Source organism: Hyperolius riggenbachi, chromosome 2, assembly GCF_040937935.1.
Source record: "Hyperolius riggenbachi isolate aHypRig1 chromosome 2, aHypRig1.pri, whole genome shotgun sequence".
Taxonomy (NCBI): Eukaryota; Metazoa; Chordata; class Amphibia; order Anura; family Hyperoliidae; genus Hyperolius; species Hyperolius riggenbachi.
In genome coordinates this window covers 480,861,404-480,875,250 of record NC_090647.1, presented here as the reverse complement: position 1 = coordinate 480,875,250, position 13,847 = coordinate 480,861,404, and the positions used below count along the sequence as shown (strand labels likewise).

At 43.7% G+C, this 13,847-nt stretch overlaps 2 long non-coding RNA genes across 2 annotated transcripts in view; one reads left to right on the top strand and one right to left on the bottom strand.

Moving 5' to 3' along the window:
* Positions 1 to 13,847, bottom strand: part of LOC137544909 (uncharacterized) — a 29,879-nt gene that overhangs the window by 3,517 nt on the left and 12,515 nt on the right. Inside the window, exon 3 of the long non-coding RNA XR_011025937.1 lies at positions 3,803 to 3,894. This is a non-coding gene — a long non-coding RNA (uncharacterized lncRNA). The remainder of the gene's footprint in view (positions 1 to 3,802; positions 3,895 to 13,847) is intronic.
* The window catches only part of LOC137544908 (uncharacterized), a 38,076-nt gene that overhangs the window by 15,789 nt on the left and 8,440 nt on the right, over positions 1 to 13,847 (top strand). The window contains exon 2 of the long non-coding RNA XR_011025936.1: positions 6,552 to 6,663. This is a non-coding gene — a long non-coding RNA (uncharacterized lncRNA). The remainder of the gene's footprint in view (positions 1 to 6,551; positions 6,664 to 13,847) is intronic.

Here is a 13,847-nt window from a genome sequence, read left to right as displayed (position 1 = left end):
TTAAGCTGGCTGAAATGACTGCCATTTTCTCAGCAATGCTAGAGTTTTACTTTAAAGGGAGCCTAAACTGAGGATATGGATGTTTACTTTTAAAATACCAGTTGCCTCACAGTCCTGCTGATCCTGTGCCTCTAATACTTTTATCCACAGCCCCTCAACAAGCATGCAGATCAGGAGCTCTGACTGAAGTCAGTCTGGATTAGCTGCATGCTTGTTTCAGGTTTAGGATTCAGCCACTACTGCAGACACAAAGATCAGCAGGACTGCCAGGCAAATTGTATTGTTTAAAAGGAAACGTCCATACCTCTCAGTTTAGGTTCCCTTTAATACCTCCTGAGGACGTGCATGCCCCCTAGTGGCAGCAATAACGTGTTAAAAAAAAAATTAAGTTTATTTCCAGTGTGTTCATAGTTTAGAGATGTCAAAAAATGAGCACAGGAGTGAGGGAACCAACGGCTGTATTTACCAAATGTCGTGTGAGAGGTTCACTTTAACATCTGTGGGTAATTTTATGCAGCAATTATCATCTGTCACAGTTGCATCTGTGACATGCTGGGCCTCCTGTCAGTTTCCTAGTCTGTGTATGGCTAGTGGGAATGCTGTCATACAGGATGGGATCACACCATATGGCAACTTGCATTGTGGAATCCTTCCCCCCCCCCCCCCCCCTTCCTCAGTCTACCAGAGATGACAAATACTTACCATTTTATACATACCTGGGGCTTCCTCCAGCTCCATGCGCACGGATCGCTCCCACTCCGCCATCCTCCGCTTCCTGCAGCTCTGGTATTGAGTCCCATTACTTCGGCCAGTCTGCGCAAGAGGAAGTGCGCACTCTCTACATAACTCTCCAGCGGCCACTGGAGAGAGTGCACTTCAATTGCGCAGACTGGTCGAAGTAACAGGACCTGATACCAGAGCTGCAGGCAGTCCATCAATGTAAGCCAGTGTGATTGGCTCACAGTGATCACGTGGTCAGGAGCCAATGAAAGCGGCTCCAGACGGCTCACAAAGCTCTGCTGTCATTTAGACGGCAGGGCAAGTGAACTGTGGTGGGTGCAGATTGGCGGTAGGGAGCGTTGGGTTTGTTGAAATCTGCGTCCTCTCAGAGCCTTGTAGCCAATCTGTTAAACATCTGTCCTGGGAGATGATAGTGGGTGCCTTACAAGAACTTTTGTGCTAGTAGAGCTGGCCATACACTTAGATTTCTGCCCAATGTTCCAAAACGATTCATTGTTTTCTGAAAGGAATCTGTTCAGAAGGAATCTAGTCCTACCATACACTGCATATCCATTTCCAATAGATTCCAGCAGGGACTCTTAAAAATTCATTAAACTGCAAAGTTGCACTGTTTGATGCAGAGTAAAGCTTAAGGCCATTGATCTGCCTATACTTTTGCGCCCCCCCCCCCCCCCCTCGATTGTTTTGCATTTCCCATCCTGTCCAATTGTTAGTTTTGATCAGTTGTGTGTTTTATTTTTTTTTGTCAAATTCATTCAATCTGTTGAGAAAATTGATGAGTGCATGGTCACCTTAAACCGGGCTGCTACGTTTCAGTAGATGCCTTGTGGAGACACGAGACCGCATGCTTTGAGGGCCACAACGCTTCTGGAGTTTAAATGAGTTTTTACAGCTGACAAGAATGAAGAGCAGCAAGCTAGTTGGTGCATGCGGCCTCCAAGCCCTGACACTGAATAACACTGATGGGCTTTAGAAATCACAGTTTAATGAGCTAGCTTGGAGTTCCTTTCAAGAAGAAATAGTTTTTCCATGCTTAGCATCTTTATATAGAGAAATGCCATCTAATCGCCTGCTTGCATGCACTTTCGTGTAGCAGCACATCTGTCGCTGCTGGTTTTGTTATTGGAGTGTCTGCAGCTTCTTTGTACAGACCACACCTTGGATTTTGCATGAGTGTAAGACCTCATGTCCTTGATTCAGTTTTAAAAACCCTCAACCCCACTCCAAGCTTTTCCTAGATGTAGGCAGATATTGCTTGCAGCTTAGCTCCTTGATTAGCTCATGGCAAATCTCTGTAAGGGATGGGACCCACTAGGGCGATTTTTGGCAGTGGTTTTTGGATCGCAATCACCGGCATTTCCAAATAAATGCTTTGCCAATGTATCTAAATGGTGGGTAACCCACTAGTGCGATTGTGATTACAGTAAATGGCAGTTGCAGGAAATGCAGCATTTTGAGTGTATTTCCATTCAACGCTAAATATAGAAGCACTGCAAAATCCCTTTTGAAAAGTGGTTTTGCAGCGATTTGGGGGTTGAGCATTTGGAATTTTAAAGTTAATTATACTTGCCGTGTGTCCCGATGTGTCCAGCTTCCGTCCCCTAGCAGAAGAGGTCACAGGCGCTTCTCTGATTGGTCCTAGAGAAGCATCTACGACCTCTTGGAGGGCGGGGCTATGGACAGAAGCCAGACACTTGGTAAGGATAATAAAGTTTATGAACAAAACCCTTATAGCTTCAAATTGTAGCAAAACGCAATTGCAATAGTCTTAGAAATCACTGCATACAGCGTTGGCACAATTGAAAAGCGCTGCAGCGATTCTTAGCGGGTTCCAGCCCTAAAGGACACATGAAGTAAGAGGGATATGGTGGCTTGCCATATTCATTTCCTTTTAAAAATATCAGTTGCTAGGCAGTTCTGCTGATTGTTTGCTTCTAATACTTTTAGCCATTGGCCCTGAACAAGCATGCAGAGTTGCTCAGACTGGATTATCTGCATGCTTTTCAGGTGTGTGATCCAGATACTACTGTAGCCATATATCAGCAGGATGACAGGCAACTGGTATTGTTTAAAAGGAAATAAATATATGCAGCCTCCATCCCTCTCACTTCAGGTGTCATTTAAAGCCCCCATTGAGGAGCACAGACACGAGCCACTTCCTGCATCACTTTGTCACTGCTATAAGCTGCAGTTTTTTTTATAGAGAATCTGTCTGTGCCTGGCCTCTAGCAGTTTGAATAGTGCAGATGATGTATTCAGGCAGCAGCTCCACCCACAGAGCTTGAAGCAAACTCCTGGAACACTTTCTGGTCATGTGATCCATGTCTTTTGTTACATGTGGCTGGATGCATGAAGGGACAGCAATGCGCCTTTTGAAAAATAGTCTAGGCCTCCCTCCAAGCATACTTTTGCCCCATTGCGGTTTTCACCTATGTACTGGAGATGCTGATTTCTGTTTGTTGCTAGGCAACCAGGGATGCTGTGCGCTGTACCAAAAAGTAATCTCCAGGGTCATCCTATTGTACAGTATGATTGTGTCAGATGTGGATAAAAAGGTCATTACTAAAGTCACTATGTTGAGCTCTATATTACTATAGCAAGATGCATTTTTTCTTAAATGCATTATGCAGATATGATAAAACTACTAAACCTTCTACAGAGGAACACGTGGATGTACATGTGTCTATTCAACACTGATAAACTTAAAAATCCGTGCTGTGTATGCTGCACTTTTCTCTAATCCCCTTTATACATTATACTGAGAGATACATACAATGAAATAAAGTAGTGTAGGTTGCAACAGGCTTCCTGTAATTGTAATATTTACAGATGATGCTTAACTTATCAGCCCCCAGGAATTATGGAACATTTTCCTAAACTTCTTCCCAATGTTTGCAGTATTAAGACTTGATAAAAATCAAACATTCACCAGTGCTAGCTTTTGGTATATTTTTGTATTATAAAAACATTTTTAGGCTTGCTTTATATCAAATATAGTATAAATTGGGTGGTCAAAAATATATAAGCCCCGGGTGAATGTTTGCTTTCAAAACACACCTACCGTAATTCTCCAATCCGCTGTGAAACCACACCTGTACAGTCAACTGGCTTCCGAACATTCTATCAGCATACAAAGACTTGGGGACATGGCACCTGAACACGAGAGGGATGACTATTAGATGCTGTTCCCACTTGAGCAGATGCAAAACGGGCACGGTAAGCACTCCGTCCATTTTGCATCTGCTCTGCACTATCCGCTTGTCCAAAGCGGTCGCCACTTTTCCAGGGATCGCCACCGCTTGGTCCCTTTACTCAGCCTAGCAGAAGCATGGTGCTCTCCATAAGTCTCAGACCAATTCTCCCTCGCAACAAGGAGACTTGACAGAATGGAAAATCTAGGTCGATCTGCTGCTGATAGCAGATCGATGGCCCATAGAGTTGCATTGGATCTAATGGTCCAATAATGCATTTAGATCGATTTTCAATATATTTCATTCTGAAATCTATTGGAAATCTGTTCCTAGTGTGTGGCACACCTCAGATTCCTGTCAGATTTGACTTGACAGGCATCCGACAGAAATCTGATGGTCGGATCTGCTGCAAATTTATAAGTGTATGGCCACCTTTATTCACCATGCTAAAGACAAAGGAAATGTCTTGATGCCGTGGCAGGGCTCACATTCAATCAGAAATTGAGTAAACATTGGTTATCAGATGGAGCGAGGCTGTGTTTGTTGAGCAGTGCGGTTGCACGTCAGCTAGCCATCTTCTGTGAACATATAATTGGGTAGTGCAATGTCATTAGTGATGTAACATCTGAGCGGCTGATCTGTCTAATCCTGTGACTGTGACTCACTCTGTGACGTTCACATAGCTAAGCTCGCCGAGTCGCAAATTAGGTCAGGGGTGAAAGCCGCTATTGAGATTCCACAGCAAGAAATTACTCGCAGCGCTTTCTGCAGAACAGTATTCCCTTATTTGTCATCGGACGCTGAGCTATTGCAAGTGTTGTGGTGAAAGCATCCAGTTGTGCAATGTGCATTATATCCATGTTAATATCACATCAGAATGCTTAACTCTTCCCTTAAAGGACACCCGAGGCGAAAATAAACTAATGAACTAAACGATTGTATCTATCTTCCTTATCCTAAAAATGACTTTTTAAGATATTCCAGTTTTATTTTGTTTAAATCTACTTAAGTTTTAACTGTTTTTGCTCAATGACACATTCATTGAAGTATGCCAGAGCTAAAATCTATGAACTTTTGACCCATTTTATCGCTTTCCTGCTCTCTGAAGCCATTTTTTGCTAGGAAAGTGTTTTGTAGATGGAATTTCTTATCAGCGAGGGTCACACTGTAGTCACTTCCTGTCTGAGTGAGGACAGAGTCAGCCACTTACATACCTGATATTTAACTCTTTCAGGCAGAGCAAGAAAAAAAGCAACATCGCATAATGAGTTGTGTGCTAAGCACTGTACATGCCCATGTTTATCTCATGTCACATGTCACCTCGGGTTTACTTTAACCACTGAAGCATTTTGGAAGTAGCTGCTACTTCCAAAATGCTTTCCCTGCTGCTGCCCGTCCTCGCACGCAATTGTGCATGCTCTCGCCGCTGCCCGTTAGCCCGGAGATCAATGAATGGGAACTGGCGCAGTCTCAAAGCCCATGCTCTCACATCCACACATTACTTCCGTATTGCGTATTTATACTACGCATACAGAAGTGAACTGCAAGGACCTCTTGTGGCCAAATAGTAAAATTACATCTGAAAATAAAAATTTCCAGTAAATTAACCCCTTACCTCCCACACTCCCCAATAGTTACACACAATTTTTGTTTTTTGTTTTTGAAAAAAAAATATACAATTTTAAAAAAGTTACCTTGGAGACTGAACTTTATGTATGTCAAAGGTATATTACTGTTGTTTTTTTTTTTTTTTTAAATTATGGGCTTGTAATAAGTGATAGGCGCAAAACTGAAAATTGCACCTTTATTTCCAAATAAAATATCGGCGCCATAAATTGTGATAGGGACATAATTTAAATGGTGTAATAACCAGGACAAACGGGCAAATGTGGGTTTTATTTATGGTAGCATGTATTAATTTAAAACTATAATGGCCAAAAACTGATTTTTTTTTTCTTTTTTCCCCCTAAGTATTCCTGTTAAAATGGATTTATAATAAAATAATTCTTAGCAAAATGTATCACCCAAAGAAAGCCTAAATGGTGTCGGAAAAAAGATATATACTGTAGATCATTTCACCTCCCATTCATTGGCCAATAACTTTATCACAATGAAAGTTGCTCCAATGCATAAAGTGAAACACTGAAGGCTGAAGTGGTTAAAGTGGACCTGAACTCTTGCAAGGTGCAGAAGGAAAACACAGAGAAATGCATCCTGTATGTATTTAGAGAGTTTAGCCTGTCTAATTCCCCCTCATCTGTGACTAAGCACAATTTGTAATTTGATCTTTCAGCTGTGCTGACTGCTACGGCACAGATGCTAATTGTAAAGCACAGGATGTTAACAAATTGTCTGCTTCAAGAAGGAAGTGGATACACTGCAGATTTATTACCGGGTTTAGTTCAGCTGTAACAAAGAAATATTTTTTTAAAGGTTATTATGCTATTGCTCTTCTTTTAGAGCGGAGAGGAAGTTCTGAGTTCAGGTCCGCTTTAAAGTGGGGTTAAACTAAAATTATATATGAAAAAAATGGCACCTTCACTAATTGTACTGTACCTGTAACACCTTTTTCTGTGTCAGAAACCTGGCACCGTAATGATATCTTTATATTCCTCCTAGGTGAGCATTCAGCTTGAGCACACTTTAGCATAAAGAAACCGAAATCGCAACAAAAATCACTGAAAAATTGACTTCCTCCTCGGCACAGGTCACTAAGGGGCTCTTCAAACAGGTACAGTACACACTCCTGAGTGCAAATGTGATTTACTGGCGTGGGAATGATTTCTATATATATTTGTAATCAGTGTAGAATTAGTTTTATTTTTATAAGCTGGCAAAGCATTTTTCCTTTAATTTTCATTGTTCAGTTTAGAGGATTGGCTCTGCTTGTATAAGGAATTGAGGCCAGCCCACAATGCAATTCATTTAATGTGCGCTCCATATGATTAACTACTAGAAACGTAGCCTAAAGTCAGATGTAATCCTACACCTGTTGCTGGATTAAAGCAAATGACTATTGTGTAATGCAGGCATTTAAGAGAACACGTAAGCAGGAGGAAAAATCGCCCACAGTGACCCCCCTTGCCAGCAGTGAAGAAGCTGGCATCAGTGGTCATTTTAAAGAACATTAAGACTTGTGAGGCATGTCACCTGTCAGGAATCTGGATTCTATACATTGGGCTACACTGCAGGGTCAAGGCTGTGCAGATGTGTTGCTTGCCAATAGGGGGGGGGGGGGTGATGCATGTCATGCTGTAGCAGGGTGAGTGTGGAGTACAGTGCTCTTGGCCAGCAATTGGCTGAATTGATCTGCCAGGCTGATCACTGGCCCAGGCATTGGGGGGGAGACTCTACAGTGGTCAAACTCAGACTATATTTGTAAGTGAATTTTGTAGAAATAAGCAGTCTTCTGCATTAATAAAGTTCCTCCTTGGCTTAAAGAAAAAAAAAAAAAAACCCTCTACATATTTTACCTCGACCATGAAACTTGGAATCGCGCAGCCATACAGCTTAAAGCGGACCTGAACTCAAAATGTCCTCTCTGCTCTAAAAGATATGCAACAGCATAATAACCATTAGAGAGTCTGAAGCGAGAATAAATCTTGCTTCAGACCTCATAGTTAGCAGGGGCATGTGTGCCCCTGCTAAACCGCCGCTATCCCGCAGCTTAATGGGGGTCCCTTCACCCCCAAATCCCCTCCGTACAGCGGGGGAGCGCTTCCGCATTGGGGCAGGGCTAACCGCCGCAGCCCTGCCCCACACGCGTCTGTCAGCGCGTATCTCCGCCTCTCGCCTGCCCCTCTGTCTTCCTTCACTGAGAGGGGCGGGGGAGAGGCGGCGATGCGAGTCTGATAGGCGCGACTGGAGGCAGGGCTGCAGCCGTTAGCCCTGCCTCCAGGAAACAAAATTTCACAACCAACTTTGCGACCAAGTGTTGCGGGAGTGGGTTTGGGGGGTGAAGGGACCCCCGTTTAGCCGCGGGATAGCGGCGTTTTAGCAGGAGCACACATGCCCCTGCTAACTATGAGCTCTGAAGCAAGATTTATTCTCGCTTCAGAGTCTCTTTAAAGACAAATATTTCTTTGTTACAACTTTTACAAATCCTACAGTAAATCTGCAGTGTCTACTTCCTGCTTTTATGGAAGCTGGCATACGGTTAGCATCTTGTGCTTTCAAATGAGCTTATCTGCTGTCAGTCAGCTGACATGGGAGAGATCAGATTACAATTTGTGATTAGACACAGGTGAGGGCAAATTTAAGGAGGAGCTGTCAGCCATACTATCAGGAAAAAAAACAAATCTATAAGTAGATAAATACTTTCTCTACTTAACATATGTATTGCACATGTTATGATTCCTGTGAATTTTATAAAGGAAAAGTAGAGAATCCTGTTCTAGACAGTTTCCATATTTACTGTGGCTATTTTGAAGCCAGTCGTGATGCAATATCTGCCCTTAGTCTCCTCTGCCTGATTTTGCCCGCCTTTAACCATAGAAAGTGCATTGTTTCAGCCTGAGAAATTTTGGCCAGTCAGAGAGGAACACAGGTGTGGGAGGGGAAAACGGGAGGGAAAGAGGCGTCAGCCAATCAGGCTGCACTAATTAAGTCTGAGGGGAAGTAGAGAAGCAAAAAAGACAATCCAGCATGCCTTGCAACTTCTTTTGTTTACCAAATTTTCTGTGTACCAAATAAGTCATGTAAATTGGGGAATGATAATTTATCAACAAGAAAAGTAATAGTGATTTTAACTTTTGGATTGCCTGGTTAGCATCCTTATTACTTGTTTACCAGATAAAAATAAAGAATTGATTTTTTTTTTATGCCCGACAGTAACACTTTAACAGGCTAAACTTTCTAAATACATACAGGGTGCATTTCTGTTTTTTTTCCTTCTGTCCTGTGCAACAGTTCAGGTCTACTTTAAATTCTGCAAAGTTGTCCAGAAGCAAATACAAAATCCAGTTAATACATTTCTGAAGCATTTTCCTCATCATTCAATTGGTGCTGCAAACGTTTAACTAAATCCATCAATCTAAAATAGTGAATTGAACAGTATCAGTAATGTGCAGCTTGTAAACTGAAATGTGAATGATCCCTTAGCAGCTCCCAATGCCACAGAGAAAATAAGCCTATGCTTTTTTGGTGCACAGAGCCTTTCCACCGGCTGCCTTGTCAGGTGCCCCAGCCTTGTCATTCTTTGCCTTTGGTCATGGTATACCAGTGTGTCTGTTTCCATCACTTCAGTAGGCAAGCATCTGCAGCACTGGAAAATTATTCCTTGTATATGAACAGAAGTTTCCATTGCAGAATCCTGCACAGAGTGCTGTGAGGGGGTCATGACCTCTCTCCCATTATATCTGGACCATCAGGAAGTGCTGTGACTAATACCTTGTGAGGTGAAATCCTGTCAGTTGTATTTTAAGGACATTCAATACAGATAAGCTGAACTTGTTTAGAGTTATCGGGGTTTCTTCCCTTCCCACTGGAGTGCATCTCTAGTGCTGTGTCATGTGACTAAGTTTGCTGGTATGTCGAGTGTATAATATGACTAGTTTTGCTGATCTGCAGAGTGGGCTTGACGCTTGTGGGCTGTGTACATTAATGCTGAGAATACACGGTTCGTTTTTTTAGATGATTAGATGGTTCGATAATTTCCGACATGTCTGTCTCCCTTTAGATTCTTTCGCCACTCGATTTCTGATAGAAATGAATGGAAAAAATAAGAAACAAGCGGAAGATAAGAGAATCTACTGCAGAGTCAAGCGGCAAAAACGAACCGTGTATTAGGGCCGCCAGTTCACACTGCATTTTGAATCCGGTAAAGCTGATCCGGTGTCCTTCACCGGATCTGTATGGCTTGGTCCACACTGGCAAACTGATCTGTGAAAACATCGGACCAGTTTTCACTCAGTTTGCCACAGCAGGTGAGGGAGGGTGCAGCAGCCGGACAGGTGAAGGAGGGTTAAAAACTTACCCAGATGTCGTCTTTATTGCAGCCAGGCGGTAGAGAAGGTTTCTTTCAGGCCTCTGTCGTCTTTTGCGTCATGTGACTAGTCAGGAAGCCTGCAAGAAACCCTCTCCTTCACTAGTGTAAAACGTTCCGTATTTTCTCATTGCCACCAATGCTGGGCTCAGTGGTCCGGAAAAATTAGTGCTTCAGCAAAGTTGCATTCCATTCAGCGGAACATGCACAACGGATCCATACAAAGGTTAACGTTGGATCCGTTTACATCAATTATTTTTGTACAGTTTATGGTCCGCTTCTTAACACTCTGAACTGAGCCATAGGCTACATGCTATGATCGGGTCCATTTCTCCTGTTCCAACATTACAAAATGTTAGTTTAAATCTTTCCAGGTCACCTCTTATGTCCCTTTCACCCATACAGGTATACACTGTAAGTGGCCAACATGGTAGTCTTCATACCAGTATGGGTTTTTTTTGTCTTGTTTTTAAAGATTCTGAAGTCTCCAAACTACATCCCTGCGGCTTAAATCTAACTAAATCCCCCCCCCCCCCACCCAAACTCCCCCTGGAAAAATCCATGACCTCCATGATGGAGGTAGAGCTTTTAGCTGTAGCTCTGCCTCCATGCGCGTCAATCTGCGCATATCTCTGCGCATATCTCTGCCTCTCCCCCGCCCATCTCAGTGAAGGAAGACTGAGGGGTGGGCAGAGGTGGTGATACGCGGTGATACGCGCTGATAGACTTGTGTAGAGGCAGAGCTGCAGCTGAAAGCTCTGCCTCTCACGGAAGCGCTCCCAGACGTGTGCCCCGGGGAGTTTGGGGGGATTTAGTTCGATTTCAGCCGCAGGGATGCTGCGTTTTAGTTAGGGCTATCATGTTGAACAGGTTTTCGCAATAAAAAGCTGAATTTTCAGAGACTTCAGTCTATTTAATATCCCTGAAAGCACTGGCTGAATAGAGACCTCAGGCACATGTGTCTTGGGCACGCTGTAGCTCCTTACTCTTGTGTGGACTGAGGTCCAGGCCGGGGGTGCAGGGTTCTTACTGGGACGATTACCACTAATCGCCGAAACGCTACCGCTTTTTAAAGCGCTAGCACAACACTAATTTTATGGCAGTGACCTCACTGCTGCCATTGCTACCAATCGCCAGTGATTTGTGGTTAGCAGCAATCGCCAATCACTGTGCATGCAGTATTTTTATACATCTATAGCGATCGTGGTTAGAATTCTAAAAAGCTATAATTGCAATTGCTTAAAATCGTGAGTGTACAATGATTTTATTGCGATAATCGCGGTAAAATAACCAGCACTATGTTATTCATAGGTGCTTGCGGTGAAGTATTAGCATTCCCCCAACTTGTGTTCACATCTTAATACCTCATTGTTACAGTATTTTAGAGTAACCCAAACTACTAGGAATGTATAGGGGGATAAAAGGAACCAAAAAGCCCTCCTACTAAAAAAGCAAAGCTTGGTGTAATTGCCTTCTTAAAACAGAAGGAAATTTGCAATAATGCAGTTATAAGTGAACATTTGTGGTTACCCACAATGCACTACTACTAAATATGCAAATTATCCCTTTTCGCCCTTGTAAAGCCAAGCAAGCATCCAGAACCGCTGGTGTATAGCAAGCCTGTAGCTTTAGGTTTTACACAGCCATATCAAACCCACATGTAGACAGCCTGTTTCGGACTTTTGGTCCTCATCAGTGCATGGCAGAGATTGATAAAGCCGTATGAAATAGGGCTTGGACCAGTACTCTGTTGTACTGGTCCAAGCCCTATTTCATACAGCTTTATCAATCCCTGCCATGTACTGAGGACCAAAAGTCTGAAACAGGCGGTCTACATGTGGGTTTGATATGGCTGTGTAAAACCTAAAGCTACAGGCTTGCTATACACCAGCGGTTCTGGATGCTTGCTTGGCTTAACAAGGGCGAAAAGGGATAATTTGCATATTTAGTAGTAGTGCTTTGTGGGTAACCACAAATGTTCACTTATAACTGCATTATTGCAAATTTCCTTCTGTTTTAAGAAGGCAATTACACCAAGCTTTACAGTATTTTAAGTGTTTAAAAAAAAAAAAAAAAAAAACTCTTCTGGGCTAGATTGCATTGCAGTAAACTATGACCCTGGAACATGAATGTATATTGTTCATATTATGTATTCTGCTGAAGGAGCGCATTGGGCGGAGAGCATTGCATTATCTAGGGGTAAATGTGAGCTGTGCTTTACCTCGGCCTGGTTGCTCTCCCGCACTATATAGCCAGCCAATGTCAGCAGTGAGAGGGGTTAATGGCTGGGAGGGAGAATGTCCCTGGAAAAGATTACTGAGGGGTGGAGCTGCTGGCTCTGAACAAAGTGTAGATGACATGGAGGGGCGGTCAGCCGGGTTGGAATTTCTTTCCTGTGCAGCAGGCATGTGTGGAATGCCTGGCATCCCAGCCCTGTCCCAGCAGCGCACGTACTGCCAATCTGAGCATTTGTGCTCAGCACTTTAGCAGATGTTTCCCTGGTAAGGTGTCGGGAGGAACAAGTGGTTTCACTGATCTTGCTGCAGTATTTTTAGGATGAGAGGTCATTGTGTGCCAGGTAACACAAGAGGGTGCAGCTAAATGGCCATCTGTCCCAAATCTTAAAACCTCGTTTCCACTTGTGCACTGCAGATCGCGTTTTCACTTTTCAGCGACTCGCGGAGCAATGCAATGCTGTTCAACAGCCACCTGCATTGCTCACAGTGCAGATATTGGAAGAAGGCCCAGGCTACGCTCACAGTGGGGACAAGTACATAACAGTGGAAAAGCTGCATTTTACATTAGGGATGCGGTGCAACGCATACAGTACATAGAATATGCTTCACTGCCACTGTTAGTGCTTCCGTTATGTGGTACCGCACTGCATGTATTGTATTATGACTGACAGTAGCGCCACAATTATGCACTAATGTGAACATACCATTACAATATGATTGCATCATGTTACTAAAGCCTTTACGGTGTCCAAAGCAATGCCCCACTGTGAACGTAGCCTAAAGGTGGCCATAAACTTATAGATTTGCAGCAGATGTGACCATCAGATTTCTGTCAGATGCCTGTCAAGTGGAATCTGACAGGAATCTATCTGATGTGTGCCACACACTAGGAACAGATTTGCAATCATTTCAGAATTAAATCTATTGGAAATGTATCTAAATGCATTATTGGACCATTGGATCCAGTGCAACTCTATGTGCCATTCATCTAGGTCGATCTGCTGCTGGCAGCAGATTGACCTAGATCTTCCATCCTGTCAGAGCAAATCCATTGAAATCGGACAGAAATCGATCGATAGCTGAAGTCCACCAGTGTATGGGCCCCTTAAGAGTGCATCTTCTGCTGCCTTTCATTAGTATGAAGTCTTAAGTTCTTAAAGGAGTTATCAGGCAATAAAAGGTAAAATAAGGGCTACTTACCTGGGGCTTCGTCCAGCCCCAAGCTCCCAGCATTTCCCTCGCCGCAGCTCTGCCCGCAGCCGTTCGCCGTCTCTGCTTCCCAGTCCGCGATGATGACTTCAGGCTGACCTGTAGGTCGGCCTGTACTGCGCCTGCGCGAGCGGCACGGTCAGTCACCGCCACGTGAACCGGAGATTACTGCGCAGTAGTTCTGCGCCTGCGCATTACGCTCCGGTCGGCCCGACGTCCTCACCGTGGCCCGGGAAGCAGAGACGTCGAATGGCTGCAGGCAGAGCTGCGGCGAGGGAAATGCTGGGAGCTTGGGACTGGACAAAGCCCCAGGTAAGTAGCCCTTATTTTACCTTTTTATTACCTGATAACTCCTTAAAAGCAGACCAAAAGTGTAAATTCCAAAGTGAAAAAGAACAAGCATGACCCTTACTGTGACTTTATACCCTATGCAGCAACAGGTGATTCCTGTAAGCAGGAGGGAACCACTGCACTGCAGCTCTGTGC